Raw genomic sequence first — 16,671 nt, 5'->3', positions numbered from 1 at the left:
ACGAAGTGGAGGAGCTCAAGGATAAACTCCCTGGAAGGTTGGTCCAGGTCCGAGCCCCCCAGGAAAAGGCGCACCGCAGACAGGCCCAGGTCATGGCTGATGCAGGTGTACAGACTCTCGACGTCGGCCGTGACCATAAGGGTACCATCGGTGACAAGGGCGCCATCAACCCGAGTAAGGACGTCCGTCGTGTCTTTAACATAGGAAGGAAGGGTGCTCACAAGTGGGCGAAGATGATGATCGATATATTTGCAGATGGGGCCACATAGCCCATCAATTCCTGACACGATCGGACGTCCCGGTGGGTTGAGGGCGTCCTTGTGAATTTTGGGCAAAAGATAGAAGGTCGCTGTCCTAGGGAAGCGGACCGTCAGTGCCTCCACCGTACGCTTGTCGATGATACCAATATCACAGGCCCGTCCAAGGATACCCTGAAGTGTGGCAGAGAAGGAGGCCGTAGGATTATATGCCAACTTCATGTAAGTATGGGTGTCTCTTAGTTGGCGCCGTGCCTCTTTCTCGTACATGGAGCAGGGCCAAAGGACGATGTTCCCTCCCTTGTCCGCCGGCTTGATAACAATGTCCGACAGAGATCGTAATTGATGAAGTGCAGTACGTTGTTGAAACGTGAGGTTGTCACGGCATCTCCACGTGGGGAGGTGCCGTAACTCCTCAGTCACCAGGCGAACAAAGATCTCAATTGCTGGACTTAAGGACAGGGGAGGGAACCTCGTTGATCTAGGATATCGACATTGCAAACGTGTACCTAAATTGGATGGCTCCTCCTGCTCCAAAAGTAGATCATCAAGGCAGCATAGGGCCTCCCTCTCTGTCACAGTCAGGGAAGTTCCCTCACCAGGTGCTCTAGAATGTAATTTGTGTAGAATTAGTTTCCGGGCAAACAGGTGGAGGTCCTTGAGGGCAGTAAAGAAATCAAAAGCATTAGTGGGTGAAAAAGAAAGGCCCAAACTCAGGACCTCCATCTGTGCCCGAGACAAAACATGTGACGATAGATTAATGACACGGAGCCCTCCCCCAGACTCACTAACCTGGTAAGGTGTAGTAGGTTTCCTCCTATTGAAGGGTCGCGTTTTGATCCTTGAAGTATGCTGGGCCTCAGAGACTCGTCGAGTTGTTGAATTGTCAGAGGATGGCTGTTCATTTGTAGAAGCCGTTGAGGCAAGTGAGGAGGACCTGGAGCGCGAGAGGCGGTCATTATACGATCTACCTCGAGATCTGTCTAGAGCCATCCGCCACCTATATACACTCTTTGATTGTTTGTCCTGTATGTCACGTTGTAATTTTTTGAGTTTGTTGGCGTGAATATCTTTGACCCATCTCTGGCACTCCAGGTCCATCTCGTCATCCAGCTGTTTCAATTTAATAGGATCTAGTTCTTTTTTAATTTGCGTTTGAATTGACTCTATCAATTTTATGTTGTGATGTTTTTCATTGTTTTTTACTCTTTCTCATTTTTCCCTTTATGTACAGATAGTCCTATTTTTTGTGGATTTTATATTTTCTGTGAAGCCCACTCCTTGCGATACCCCCCCCCCCCCTGTGGGCATAAAACCTGGATCTAAGGAAATGGACGGACCATTGACACCTTTGGATATTACTCTCAGATCATCCTTAATGTTATGGACAACCCCATTCCTCCATTTTCTCGCTATATATGCATTTATTATTTTATGCATTTAATTTGCTGGAATTATATTTACTGATGTATGCTGTATACTGTACATTCATGTACTTACTCCTGTACTCCATTTATCTATGTATGCTGCATACTGTCTACTTGTGTATCCACCTATGCATTTATTTATATATACTTTGTATGACATTGCTCATAATTGTTGTGGATACCACTGTGGATATGTGTATATTTATATCCTGGTTCATACATCTGGGCCTCTTTACCTGGCGGTGCGCATGCCCGCGGCTACTCGTCGTCCTGGCTTCCCAGGCGTCTGTCTCCATGGTATCGGCGCTACCCCGGACACTGCTTTGCAGCACTTCCGGGTTCGCGCCGATGTCATGACGGGCGTTCTGGGGGCGGGACGATTTGACGATCCCCGCGCATGCGCCGCTTACGCCTTCCGGTTGGCGGCCATCTTCTTCCGGTTTGAACGCTCACAGGTGACTCCTCCTATTGGGGGGATATTTAAATAGACGCTGGTGCTTCCAGTGCTATGCCTCTTGATAAAGCTTCTCTGCGAAACGTGCGTCGAGGCTCGTTTGGTCTTATCTTGGGCTGCCCCTGCTGTGCTCCCTGACCCCTTTCTTAGTGGCCCTTAGTGGCTTTTATTGGTGAGTGTATCTCTTTATTATAGTCTTCATTCACCATGCCCTCATTTGGGCGAATAATGGGACTTACATCCATTGCCATCTTATGTATGTTTTCTCCTTATAGAGGCCTCTCCCTCTCTGTCTATTTATGCATATGATGTTTTTGGGCTGCCCTGTTTTCTTTTCCCTCCCCTTCCCTCTTCTTTGAATCTACTTTATACTATTTTATTTAGTGCCCCCCTGTGGCTCGGATGGGTCAGTGCATCACGAACTATGGTCTCTACTTATTCTGCCCCGACGTGGGCGAATAATGGGACACATGTCCATTATTACGTCTTCTTCGAGACCTTGTCATAAATGCATCCCCTCCCTTGCCACTGCCTGCACATGTGATCTCGGACTGCTCCTTCTTTCTTTCTTTTCATTTTTTATACTCTTTCCTTTTGTATTACTATGACTAGCTGCTACATGCCCCCGTCGCTCTGTACTACCTCCCTTGTATTTATTCATTCATTGGTGTGATGATACTGTACACTTTTATCTTTACTAATAAAGGTTCTTTTTATATGCTATATACTCAGTTGCTCTTGTGTTTTTACATCTATTTTTTGAGTTAAGCAATTTTCTCTTCACGACTATGGGGTGTGAGTTGTGGTTCCTCCACACCCCCTACTCGTGATTATTTTTATGTTGGCCGAAGTGTTTTCCATAGTTTAATATGTCAGGTGGTTCCGGACGTGGCGATACCAAACATGTATATTTTTATTGTTTGTTTTTTTTTCATAATAATATTTATTGATGGGTACATTATATTTTTATTTTTGGTGGATTATTTTTTTTATTTATTTTTTAATATTTTTACAATTTTTTTTCACTTTCTGACAGTTTTTTTATTTGTGTACTTTGTCCCTTTTTGGGCCTTTCACTTTTTTTATTCTGATTGCCTGCATAGCATAGGGATGGAGCACCATCCCTGTGCCATGTAGGCAGTCAGCGCTGAACAGTGACAAGATCGTTTGGTCATGTACTGTGACATTGGGTCGTCATGGCAACATCCAAGAAGCCGCGGCAGACAGCGCTGGAGGCCGGAAGAGGAGGTGAGTATCCCGATCACCTCCCCTTAGCCACCGCAATGCAGCGATCTACTGTGTTTTTTGTGAATAGTAAAGAGGGTGGAAAGCCATTCAGACTACCTCCCCTCAGGGTGTGGCTGAGCAAGGTTTAAATGCTCAGTTACTATTTTTTTTGTGTTGTTGTGTTTGGAAAGGCAACTTCTCCAGACTGGAAAAGCCACAGCTCAGGAAGGAGCTGAAGGCTGGGACTAAAACCTGTGTGGGCGAAAGCCACACTCCTATGGACTGTGCTATCATTTATCTTTTGTTTTGTTGTTTTGCCAGTAAAGCTGCGTTTATTTTGCTGGAGCTTCAGGGCTTTATGCCATACAATAATAACTGCAGAGAAAACCTGGTTCCTGAGTCTACTTCCAAAAGCGGCCGAGTGAGTCGTCTTACCACAGTTGGTGCGAGAGTGCATGCAAGATTCCCGGAACACAAGTGTCTGCTATAGAGACCGGTGAATGTCCTGGGTAAAGGCTGTCAGCCAGCAGAAGTTGTCCAGCAGCATGCAAGAGCAAATTAAGCACCTGGTGTAAAGCCAGCAGAGCATGCAGCAACAGCACTTGCAGAGCCATCAGATTGTTCAGCAGAGCCAGCAGAGCATGCAGCAGAAGCATTGTGAGCCGCTACAGCAGCAACAAGAGACCACTAAGCTGCTGATGCAACAAATTCAACTCCAGAAACAGCAGCAACATGATCAGCATCATCAACAGCAGTAGCAGATCGAGTTACTTGCAGAGGTGATCCGTGGCAAGGAGATGGCTCCACAAGTCCAGGTGATGACGCATACGTCAGAAAGATGGTAAGGAGAGCATTACAGAAGAAGACCCCGGGGGATCATGTTGAGGTGTTCCTGTCTGTTTTTGAGAGAGTGGCAGAACGGGCGCGATTGCCTCTGGAGTAGTGGGCAAAGGTTCTGGCGCCATATTTGACCCGGGAGCCACAGAAGTCCTATTATGATCTGACTTTACATGGCACAAAGAAATAAGCCCAAAAAAATGCTAAAAACCAAAATATTGGCATGCTCAGGAATGACTTTGTCTGTCAGAGCACAAAGGGTTCACCTCTGGGAGTATGCTGGCAACAAATCTCCACGCTCACAGATGTTTGACTTGTTACATCTTGTCCAAAAATGGCTGCATCCAGAGTCTACCTCTACTGATGGTTGAGCGCGTGGTGATGGACAGTTTCACCCATTCCCTACCCAGGCCGGTGCAGACCTGGGTTGACCAGAGCGACCCTAGGAATGCAGAAGACCTTGTGAGTCTGGCAGAGAGGTGCCAAGGTGTCGAAAACTCCCTAGGGAAACCCTACATAGTCACGTCCCCGTGCCCAAAATGGGGCGGGTTCACCACAGAAGGGGTTCAGAGCCACAAGGGGCTAAAAGGACTGTTGTGAAGGATGTGATCTTTTGGCGGTGTTGCAATCCAGGACACGTAGCCGCTCAGTGTCGTACATCTGCTAAGCCAATGGACTGCAGCCTAGGCAGACGATGTTCAAACTATGCATACTCAACCTGCATTGGGGATTGTCAACCCGGCGAGGGGCCCCAGGCGTGTGCTATATCCATTAATGGAGTGATGGTCCAGGAGCTGTTGGACACCATGAGTCTGGCAACCTTAATCAGTGCCACCCTTCCCCACCAGCTGATCCCTACCAAATCTGTGGGGGTCCTCTACATACATAGGGATGCCAAGAACTACCCGGTAGCCAGAGTGACAGTTGGAACAGATTGTGGCACCCAATCCCACGAGGTCGGGGTGGTCAATGACCCGATACATACTGTCATATTGGGGAGCGATTTTTCCTTGTTCTGGGACTTGTGGGGGAAGGGATCCAGACTGAGTCATGTGGACAAAAGCCAGGGACCTAGAGAAATACTCCGGTCGACATCGGAAGTGGATGAGTTCCCACTGTGTGTCCTTGTCGGCAATGAAGACGAGACTGTGACCAAGGTGGCCGACCTCCCTGAATTAGAGGTGCCTGGAGAGAACTTTGGGTCAGCTCAAGTTCGGGACTTGACCTTGAAAGGGGCGTGGAACAATGTTATTGTTTGTAATGGTGTTGCTCAAGGGCCGGGGCAGGCACCAGGTCAGGCCAAGACACTTTACAGTTCAGGGGGAGCTATGATACCGGGTAACCAAACTAAAAGGTGAAGAAGTAGTTGAACAGCTGTTAGTTCCAGGGCCATACCATCGGAGGGTACTAGACATGGCCCACTCACATATTCTGGGGGACACCTAGGGGTTTAAAAAACCCAGGAGAGAATAGTGAGGAGGTTCTATTGGCCAGGATGTTACAGAGAGAACTAAAATTATTGTAGGTCCTGCCCAACCAGATAACCACGCCCACCTCCCACTTCTGTAGTCCCTTAGTTTCACTCCCTGTGATAGAGGTTCCCTTTGAGAGGATTGCTATGGACCTAGTTGTGCCCCTATTCAAATCAGCCGGAGGCCACCAATACATTCTTGTGATCATGGACTATGCGACCTGGTATCTAGCAGTGGTATTGCTAAGGAACTCATCGAGCAAATGCATAGCCAGGGAACTTGTCCATATATTTGCCAGGACCGGTCTGTAGAAGGAAATCTTAACCGATCAAGGGACCCCGTGCATGAGAAAGGCGATGAAGGAGCTGTGCTGGGTCCTCCGGATTACCCAGCTGCGAACCTCTGTTTACCATCCGCAGATTGACGGCTTAGTAGAGCGCTTTATTAAGACCCTGAAAGCAATGCTCAAAAAGGTTGAAAAGAAGGATGAATGTGACTGGGACTACCTGCTGCCATTCCTGCTCTTTTCTGTAAGGGAGGTTCCCCAATCCTCTACTGGCTTTTCTCCATTTGAGCTACTGTATGGACAACATCCACGAGGGCTCCTAGATATTGCTAAGGAAACCTGGGAAGCTTAGGTTACGCCACACCGGAGCATAATTGAACTTGTAAGGAAAGAATAGCGAAAGTGATGCCAATCATGAAGGCACAGCTCCTCCAGGCACAGGAAGCCCAGGCAAGGGTCTATAACCAATCGGCGAGGCTGAAGCAGTTCCAGCACGGGGACCGTGTTTTGGTGCTAATTCCCACAGCTGAGAGAAAATTCCTGGCCAAATGGCAAGGTCCGTACGAGGTGGTGGAGAAAGTCAGCGAAGTTAATTATAAAGTTCACCAGCCTGGTCGAAGAAAGCTGCACCAAGAATACCATGTGAACTTGCTCAAGCCATATTGGGACCGGGAACAGGTGGAAACTCCTTGCCTGGGAGCCGCTCCCAAAGGTCAGGTGGAAGAGGTCACTATAGCAGAGACTCTATTGCCGGCAGAGAAGCAACAGAGTTGAGAGCTACTACAGCGTAATCGGGACCTGTTCTCAGAGTTGCCGGGGCATGCTCAGATGGTAGAGCATGATGTGCCAACAGAGCCTCATGTAAGAGTGAATCTGAACTGTACCATATTCCGGAAGCATGCCTGGAGGTGATCTCAGCAAAGGTGAAAAAGATATTAGACCTCGGTGTGATAGAGGAGTCAAAGAGTGGGAGGTCGAGCCCAATCATCCTCGTGCCAAAACCCAACCGACAGTGGTGGTTTTGTAACAACTATCGCCAGCTGACTGAGGTATCCAAGTGTAATGCACACCCTATGCCCCTCGTCGACTAACTTATCGAGAGGCTTGGACTGGCGAGGTACATCAATACTCTCTTTACTTGACAAAGTGCTTTTTGCAGATCCCCAAGTCCCAGACGGCCAAGGAGAAGATCACTTTCTCAACACCTGATGGTTGCTTTCAATACACTTGGATGCCATTCGGGCTACAGGGGGCCCCAGCCAAGTTTCAGAGGGCTATGGATTGGATACTAGCCCCACATAAGAAGTATGATGCAGCCTACCTTGAGGACATTGTAGTCTTTAGCCCAGACTGGGTTAGTCATCTACCTAAACTACAGGCCATTCTGGAAGCTCTGAGGAAGGTGGGATTTATTATAAATCTGAGAAAATGTGCTGTTGGAATTGAGGAGGCCAAGTACTTGTTAAGTTAAGTTAATAAAGTGGAGGCAATCAAGTGAGTGAGAGCGTTCCTGCGAATGGTGGGATATTACTGGCGGTTTATCCCAAATTTTGCCATGATGGCCGCGCCATGGACGGTTATATCATAAAAGGCACCAGATCAACCATGGTGAAGTGGACGGAAAAAATAGAGACAGCATTTCAACAGTTGAAGTGTGTAAGCAGACGGTCCTAGTCGCACTAGACTTTAAGAAAGAGACCGTGGTCCAGACATATGCTTCAAAGTTTTGTCTAGGAGCCGTACTCTCTCAAGAGATAAATGGGGAAGAACATCCCATTTTCTATCTGTGCCAGAAGATTTCGTCCTGCGAGAAGAACTACGGAATAGTAAAAAAAGAGTGTTTAGCCATAAAGTGGGCCGTACATACACTAAGATATTATCTACTGGGCCAGAAGTTTGAGCTGGTATCAGATCATGCCTCGTTGAGATGGTTGAGGGAAAAGAAGGGTAAAAATGCCAGTGTAACTAGATGGTTCCTAGGTCTTCAGGACTTTAACTTTCACGTGGAGCATAGGCCCAGGAAGTTACAAGGGAACGCTGATGCCCTTTCTCGGCTTTGGACAGAGGGGGGGAATATGTGACAGAGTCACTGGTGTGATATACAAGAATAGGTATGTGTCACTGGGGGTTAACTCACTTAAAGGGTGTGTTTTTTTGTGAATGGCAAAGAAGGTGGGAAGTCACTCACACTACCTCCCCTCGGGGTGTGGCTGAGCAAGGTTTAAATGCTCAGTCACAATTTTTTTTTTCTGTTGTTGTGTTTGGAGAGGCAACTTCTCCAGACTGGAAAAGCCACAGCTCAGGAAGGAGCTGAAAGCTAGGACTACAACCTTTATTGGCGAACCCCACAGTGTGCTATCGTTTATCTTTTGTTTTGCAGTTTTGCCAGTAAGGCCGTGTTTATCTTGCTGGTGCTGCAGGGCTTTATGACATACAATAAAGCCTGCAGAGAAAACTCGGTTCCTGGGTCTACTTCCGAAAGCGGCCGAGTGAGTCGTCTTACCACACTGTATATAATTACGATGGGTGTGCCCAAAAAAAAGAGATGGTTTTAACTGCCTTTAATTTTGAAAAACAAAAATTCAGACTGTATACATTGTTATAAACAGGCTGTTGAATATTATCAGTTACCATACTGTCCATTTGCCAATATCTATACAGTGGTGCATGACAGTTTGTTAACATGTCAGAATTGTACATATTTCAGTATAAGTTTGACATAAAACTTTTCACACAATTCCTAAAAGTAGACAAAGTATACCAAGTCAAATGAGTAAAAAAATATTAGATTTTGTCAGTTTTAATTGAGAAAAATTATCCAATATCATGTCTGTGAGTGACAAAATTATGTTGTCACACTGGAACCAAAGTTAACTTCTAAGCAACTAAAGACCTCTCTCAATTTAGCTAATGTTAATGTTCATGGGTTCACCAACAGGAGATTGTAAAAAGAAATTCACTACTCTCAAAAAAGAATATTGCTGCCCAACGGCAGTTTGCTTTAAATAACATAGACAAGACAAATAGGCTTTTAAAACAATGTTTTGAGGATGGATGAGACCAAAATAGAGCTCTCTAGTTTAACTGAAATACAAAAATGTTTGGTGAAAGAAAAACACTGCAATACATCATGAAAGCCTTGTGAAGTGTGGTGGAGATAGTGTCATGGATTGGGTCTGCTTTGCTGCATCTGGGCCAAGCCAGCATGTCATCAATGACAGCAGAATGAATTCTGAATTTTACTACCAAATTCTAAAGGAAAATAAAAAGACAACTGTCCATGAGCTGAATCTCAAAAGAATGTTAGTTATTCAGCAAGACTTTGACCCAAAACACAAAAGAATGGTTAAAGAGGAGTAAAGTTAAAATTTAGAATGGCCAAGTCAAACTCCTGACCTTAATCCTATAGAGATGTTGTGGAAGAACATTAAGCGAGGAGTATTGGGAGCAAATCCAACAACATTACAGAGTTAAAACTGTAGGAAGGAATAGAAAAGAATGGGGTAAAATTCCTCCAAGCTTATGTGTAGAGCTAATGGACAATTACCAGAAACATTTAGATACAGGAATTGCTGCACATAAGGGTCACAACAGTTACTGAAACCAAAGTCACATACTTTTGGAGCACATAAACATGAAATGTTGTATCATTTTTATCAATTAAAAAATTACAATTTACAATTACTATTTTTTTTTATTTTGTTCGCTTTATCTATTTCTAGGACTTATGAAAATATGATGTCGTTTTGGGTCAATTTTATGCAAAAATGGGGAAAATTCTGAAGGGGTCACACACTATTAAGCATGTCACTTTGACGTTACTAAGACTGATTGCATTGTAAAGTTTGATAGGTGATGGATACAGGACTTGGATGCCTAAAAGTGAAACACATTTCTTCCGGAGGGTTTGGAGAAGTTTTGCTTTACAGAAAATTAATTTGGCTTGAATCGAATGTCCTGGTAAATAACAAACAATGTCATATTATTACTAGTGTTGAGCATTCCTATACTGAAATATCGGGTATCGGCCGATACTCGCGGTATCGGAATTCCGATACTTAATTCCGATACTTTTAGAATATCGGATACCGGAATCGGAAGTTCCCATAATGCAATGAGCCAGTTTCATTTTATTCAGCCAATGAGGATCCTAAGAAGTGTGGGCACATCCTATTAGGCATGTAGGCATGTTAACTAATGGCATGGCTGTGATTGACTGTTGAAATGATGTCATGATTAGTGTTGAGCCACCCCCGTAGTGTTCGAGTTCGGTTTGGTTCGTCGAACACCCGTGTGTTCGCCGAACTGTTCGTCGAACACCTTCGAACACCATTAAAACCAATGGCAGGCAAACAAAAACAAATATAAACACATAGAAAGACCTTCAAAGGTGTCCAAAAGCTGACAAACTGCTCAGAAGACATAACTAACACATGGAAAAGTGACAAGTACATATAGTCATGCGAAAAGAAAAAAGGTGGAGGAGTAAAAGGAGGGGGAGACACAGATATAGGCATGTCATGCCCTTCTAAAATCCAAAAAGTGAGAAGCCGACACGGCCAGTCCGCTCCTGCCCGTGCCACCTCCGTGTCGCCGGGTTTGTGCCAGAGCCGCGGTGAACCCTGACGGCCAGCCCCCCTCTCCCAATACTGGTGCCTGTCCACTGGTGGGTCGAGCGAGCCCACCTGTGGTGGAGGCAGCTCTAAGCTTTTTAATTTAAATTGTCTCTCTAATTTGAATGAATACACTTTAAATCCTTTTACAAGGATCTATTGGAGGGCAAGTCTCATGCCAGCAGCCGCGTAATTCCAGCTCCAGTAGCGTCCACTAAAGCTGCTGCAGTTAAAAAGCTTTTATAAGGATTGAGCTCGGCTGTCCACCGCAAGGCATACTACCGCCAGTCCCAGCCTGTATGCCTTGGGGTGACTCCTGATGCTCTTCACTGAGTATACCGTTGTCCCGAAGCATTTTCTTTGAAAAAATTAAGTGTCCAAACTACAGGTAGTGTAGCTTGCTTAACAGCTGGGATAATCCACTGACTAGCAGACATTGCTATTAGGCACAAAGTATTTCCTGGGCTAGATGCAGTTAAAAATTTGTAATTAGATACTCTCGTTGGATGCTGAGAAAGCATTTCATAGAGTCTCCTGGCACGCCATATATTATTCTCTTAAAAAGCTTGGGGTAGGGGTCTAGGGGACCCTTTTATAGCCAAAATCATGGCCCTGTATCACAATACTTCACCTAGGCTGAAGATAAATGGAACTGTAGCACCCTGAGGGCTCGGTTGCTACAGAGGTATTGCACCTCACCCAGAGGTGTGATATCTCACTCTCAGGTAAGGATGGAGTGTGGATCAGGACCCGACACCTGCATGCATTACACCACATTGCTGTGGGGCAGGGCGACCAATATACCCCTGAGATGGGCACGACAGTCCTTGTCCCTGGCTGGAGTGGGGGGAGGGAACACTGAGGAAGGGGAACCCTGTAGTGCAGGAGCAGGGAGGAAGCAGTTCCTGGGTGCATTGAGAAGGGAGTATAAAAGGTGGGCACCATCTTAGTTCAGTGCAGAGAAGTCTGAGCAGAAGTGACAGGGAGCATGGGCTCTGCATGATCTCTGCTCCGGAGTCGGGCCTAGTAACAGAGGCCCAGGCCTGGAAGAGGGAGAAGGAAGGAAGAGAAGCGGAGAAGGCTCCAGGAACGAGGAATGAAGGGATCCCAGGGGTGCGGACGGGCGAGTCGCCACCGCACGCCCGAATCCACCTGTGTGGAGGGGTCAGGCCAAAGGGGGAGACCGGTCCCCAAAACTAGTGGAGGTGGGAAACGACCCTCAGCTAGAAACCGAAGGCTGTGACATTTTATGTGGCGCAGCCCTTCGCTACACCTGCTAGGAGGGCACCACATAGGGTGAGGGAAACTGGCGCCAAGTTTACCAAGAGGAGGCCCGAGGCAGCCGGACAGAAGGGTTGGTAAGAAAGACCAGACAAAGGACACACAAAGGGGGTCCTGTGAAGCGCTCCAAAGTTATCTGGGAGTTGTCTGAGCCCCTCACCGGGTGAGCACAGTACGACGTGGGCAGCGTTACCTGCAGAAGTGGTCTGGATAATCAGAACTGTGAGTAAAGGCCGTGGACTGCATCACTGACTCCGTGTCGTTACTTCTGCTGCCCTGCAGCATCACCCCCATTATCTGCATACACTGCCCTGAGGCTATACTCCTCCGTGGGGAGTTATGCTACGCTCTGCTGAACCCACAACACCAGCCTCAGCGGTCTGCCCTGCAGCGGCGGTTCACTCTGACCGCAATCCACGGGTGGCGTAGTCGGAGGTTTAAACATCAAAACCACATAAATAGTTCCGCCACTGATTTGACCGCCCTGAGCCACGGAACCGGGTTGCCGCCACGGAGACTACAACTACCAGCATCCACCAAAAAGGGTCAGGCTCCGGGTGTCCCAAGGCCCAGGGGGCGCATCAGAACATTTTCATCACCTTTCATAATCACCAATGGGACAAGGAATGGATGTCCTCTGTCCCCTCTCTTATACATCCTAGTGACGGAGCACCTGCTCTCATCAATTTGCCATAACCCCAATATTAGGTGGATTGAGATGGGAGGCACCGAGTACAAGTGCTCTCTATTTGCTGATGATGTCCTAGTATATATCACTCAATCACATATATCAATCCCTGCCGTTATGGCTGAAATAGATCACTTTTTTAAAATCAATGCAGCGAAGTCTGATGCCCTCGATGTCTCCCTCCCCAAATCCATACAGGATTCCATCCAGTCCAACTTTCCCCTTGCATAGCCCTCACAGGGTATCAAATACTTAGGAATTCCTATTCATAGAGACCTCTCCCGTCTATGTTATCTTAATTTTGGGCCCTTTATTGAACAACTCCATACAGACCACGGTTGGCAAGTTAGAACTGTAAGATTCACTACGTGAACCACTGGTGTTTTGTGGAAAAGCACATGTACACTGTGTTCCAAATTATTATGCAAAAAGTGTTTAGGAGTGATAAGGGAAGAATTTGCTTGTTTGTCAGTTAAACTCATTGATGGTGATGTGTGTCAGGGCTCTTTATATCACTGTAAGCAATTGCAGACACCTGTGCTGATAAGTTTGGCAGGGGTGTCCAATGAAAGGCAAGACTACTTAAGAAGGCTGTCCCACATTATTAAGCAGCCTACATTTTCTGCCAAAATGGGAAAGAAAAAGGATGTGTCGGCTGCTGAGAAGCAACAAATTGTGGAGTGTTAAGGTCAAGGCATGACTACAATCAACATTATGCGATGATCAGGATGAAGTGTCTTGGCAATCAAGAAGTATGTAGCTGATTCACAGTACACACGTGTGCGTGCTGATAAGGGCAAATTGAGGACTCTTTCCTACAGGCAATTACGTCAGGTTAAAAGAGCAGCGGCAAAAAAGCCTTGTCATAGCAGCAGCCTCCAACGTCCCCCGAACAACAAGATGCGGGGTCCTTCAGAGGTTTGCAGCTGTGCGTACGCCATCCTGTTGACCTCCTCTATCCACTGCACACAAGCAGAAACGGCTCCAGTGGGCCAAACAATACATGTAGACTGATTTCAAAACTGTTTTGTTCACGGATGAGTGCTGTGCAAAACTCGATGGTCCAGATGGATGGAGTGGAGGATGGCTGGTTGATGGACACCCCACGCAAACACGGCTAGAGAGCCAACAAGGAGGAGGTGGAGTAATGTTTTGGGCTGGAATCATGGGGAGAGAGATTGTCAGTCCCTTTAGAATCCCTGAAGGGTTAAAGATGAACTCCATAATGTATGTCGAGTTTCCCAAACAGCACTTCCTGCCATGGTTCAAGAAGAAGTACCGTTTTTTCCACAGCAAGATCATTTTCATGCATGATAATGCACCGTCTCATGATGCAAATAAAACATCTGCATCTCTGGCTGATATGGGCATAAAAGGGGACAAACTTATGGTGTGTCCCCCATGCTCCCCTGACCTCTACCCCATTCAGAACCTCTGGACAATCATCAAAAGACGTGTCTATGATGGCGGGAGGCAGTTCACATCTAAGCAACAGCTCTGGGAGGGTATTCTGTACTCATGCAAACCAATTGAAGCAGAAACCATCCAAAACCTGACAAATTCAATGGACGAGAGAGTTAAGAAGCTCCTTTCAAACAAGGGGTCCTATGTGCAAATGTAACATCACCTAGAATAAAGTTTAGAGTTGAAAACTGTTTGATTTCAGTTTCTAATAACCTGCTAATGATTATAATTTCAAAAATGACTATTTTTTTGGTCTTTATTAAAATGAATAGGTTGATCGAAGAGTGTGGGGGATCTAAGAGTGTGGCACCCCAGTATTCAGGATTACTTCGAATTCTGACAATCTGAGGGTCATGTTGCAGGTAGTGCAGCAAGAAGGCACTGATGTGTCTTGCGCATCTCGGAGCCCCAAAATTATTTTCCGGGCTAGATGCAGCTAAAAATCATTATTAATTTTAAACCTGGTGGAGCTTAGTATAGATGGCCTAATAGAATCAGTACTGCACACTGCTACAAAGCCCAAATTATTTTCCAGCCAAGATACAGATAAACATGATTAGTAATTTGAAAGCTTAAAACGGTTGGTGAGGTGATTTTAACCAATCAAGATTTTACTCTCCCCAGGATGACACAGGGGTAGAAAAGTCGTTTCGGATCCATGATTTGTTCATCTTTATGAACGTGAGTCTGTCTACATTATCAGTGGAGATCCGCGTGCGCTTATCTGTCAGCACACCACCAGCAGCGCTGAACACACGTTCAGACAGAACGCTGGCTGCGGGGCATGACAAGATCTCCAAGGCGTAAGTGGCTAGCTCCGGCCATTTATCCAGATTGGAAGCCCAAAAAGAGCAAGGGTCCAGTGACACAGTCATGGCTACAATGTTTACTTGGAGATACTCCTGTACCATCGTCTCTAGGCGTTGACTATGTGTCAGACTTCTTGTCTCCTGTGGCCTTGCAAAGGATGGGCTAAAAAAGTGGTGAAATGATTCCGCAAAATTGATGTTACCAGCAGATACTGTGTTTCTGTTACGGTATGAGTGCTGAACACTCGACGGTCCCACGATTGGCAAGTTTGAACTGTGAGATTCACTACGTGCACCACTGGTGTTTTGTGGAAAAGCACATGTAAGATTCTGCAACAGTCTCTGCTGATACTCCTGCATGCGTGCATCCCTTTCTATGGCAGGAGTAATTTCTGCAAATTTACTTTTGTACCGTGGATTTAACAGTGTGGCAACTGTTATGTTCTGCTACCAGAGCTAAGGAAAGAGAGGAGATTTGTCCCTACGATAGAACTCAGCTTAATCCCTACGATGTAACAGGGGACCTGATCCTGCGATCAGACCTGCTAAAGTCCTAATCTAGTCTGTACGGAGATCTTTAGATGTGGGGAAGGAATCCCTACAAGTACTAAGGACTGGGAGGAGTATGGGACACCTCCTAACAGAAATAGTAGCAGACAGATGAACAAACAAAATATATAGAACATAGAGGTCAGTAGACCAAGCAAACTAACAGAGCAAGAGACAGAGCACAGGCTAGCTAGAAAGTAGATATACAATGAAGTCCAGCAAAGCCAGAAGGGCGGAGCAGGATTAAATAGGCCAACAAGGTCATGTGACCAGCAAAGGAAAAAAAACCTAAGAGCAAGGTTCTAACAGTACCCCCCCTTCTAAGAGGATCCTCCGGATCCCCTAGGACCAGGCTTATCAGGAAATCTCCTGTGAAACGCTCTGATAAGTCTGGACGCGGAAACATCATCCGACCTCACCCAAGAGTTATCCTCGGGACCAAAACCTTTCCAGGCCACAAGATACTGCAAACTACCTCTATACCGTCTAGAGTTAAGGATGCGAGAAATTTCATATTCCCCGTCCTCCACCACCGGAGGAACAGAGGCAGAGGCGTCACAATCCGATACAACAGCTTTTTTCAACAGAGAGACATGAAATACCGGATTATTTCTCCAGGAGGTAGGAACCTCCAACCTAACAGCAGATTGGTTGACAACCTGAAGCACCTTAAAGGGCCCTACAAACTTGGGACCCAATTTCTTTGAAGGAATCCTCAAGCGCAGATTCCTAGAGGACAACCAAACCATGTCACCAACAGCGAACAAAACCTCCTGTCGTTTCCTATCAAAGTAGTCTTTAGATTTTCTGTTGGCCTCCTGAAGATTACCACGCACATCCGTCCAAACTCTCTCCAAATCACCGGAAAAATTCTCCTCCTCAGGCACGGCAGATCCCAACTTGGAGAACGACCCAAACGACGGATGTCTCCCAGAACAACAAAAAAAAGGCGAACAACCAGCAGAAGAAGATGTATGATTGTTCAGAGCAAATTCAGCAAGTGGCAGAAACTCAGACCACCCCTCTTGATTGTCTGCCACAAAACAACGCAAGAACTGCTCAACATCCTGGTTTTTCCTTTCTGTCTGGCCATTAGATTCAGGATGATATCCGGACGAGAACGACAAATGAACTCCCAACCTATCACAAAAGGCACGCCAAAAACGAGCCACGAACTGAGGACCCCTATCAGAAACAATGTCGGTAGGAACACCATGAAGTCTGACAATTTCCTTGACAAAGGCCTTAGCGAGAGTTTTAGCGCAGGGCAGTTTGACGAAAGGAACCAAGTGGCACATCTTGCTAAA

Source organism: Phyllobates terribilis, unplaced genomic scaffold (assembly GCF_046119375.1).
Source record: "Phyllobates terribilis strain yellow unplaced genomic scaffold, ASM4611937v1 Scaffold_11__3_contigs__length_659146591, whole genome shotgun sequence".
NCBI lineage: Eukaryota > Metazoa > Chordata > Amphibia > Anura > Dendrobatidae > Phyllobates > Phyllobates terribilis.
The sequence above is the reverse complement of the archived record's forward strand: the minus strand, read 5'-3'. Positions refer to the sequence as shown.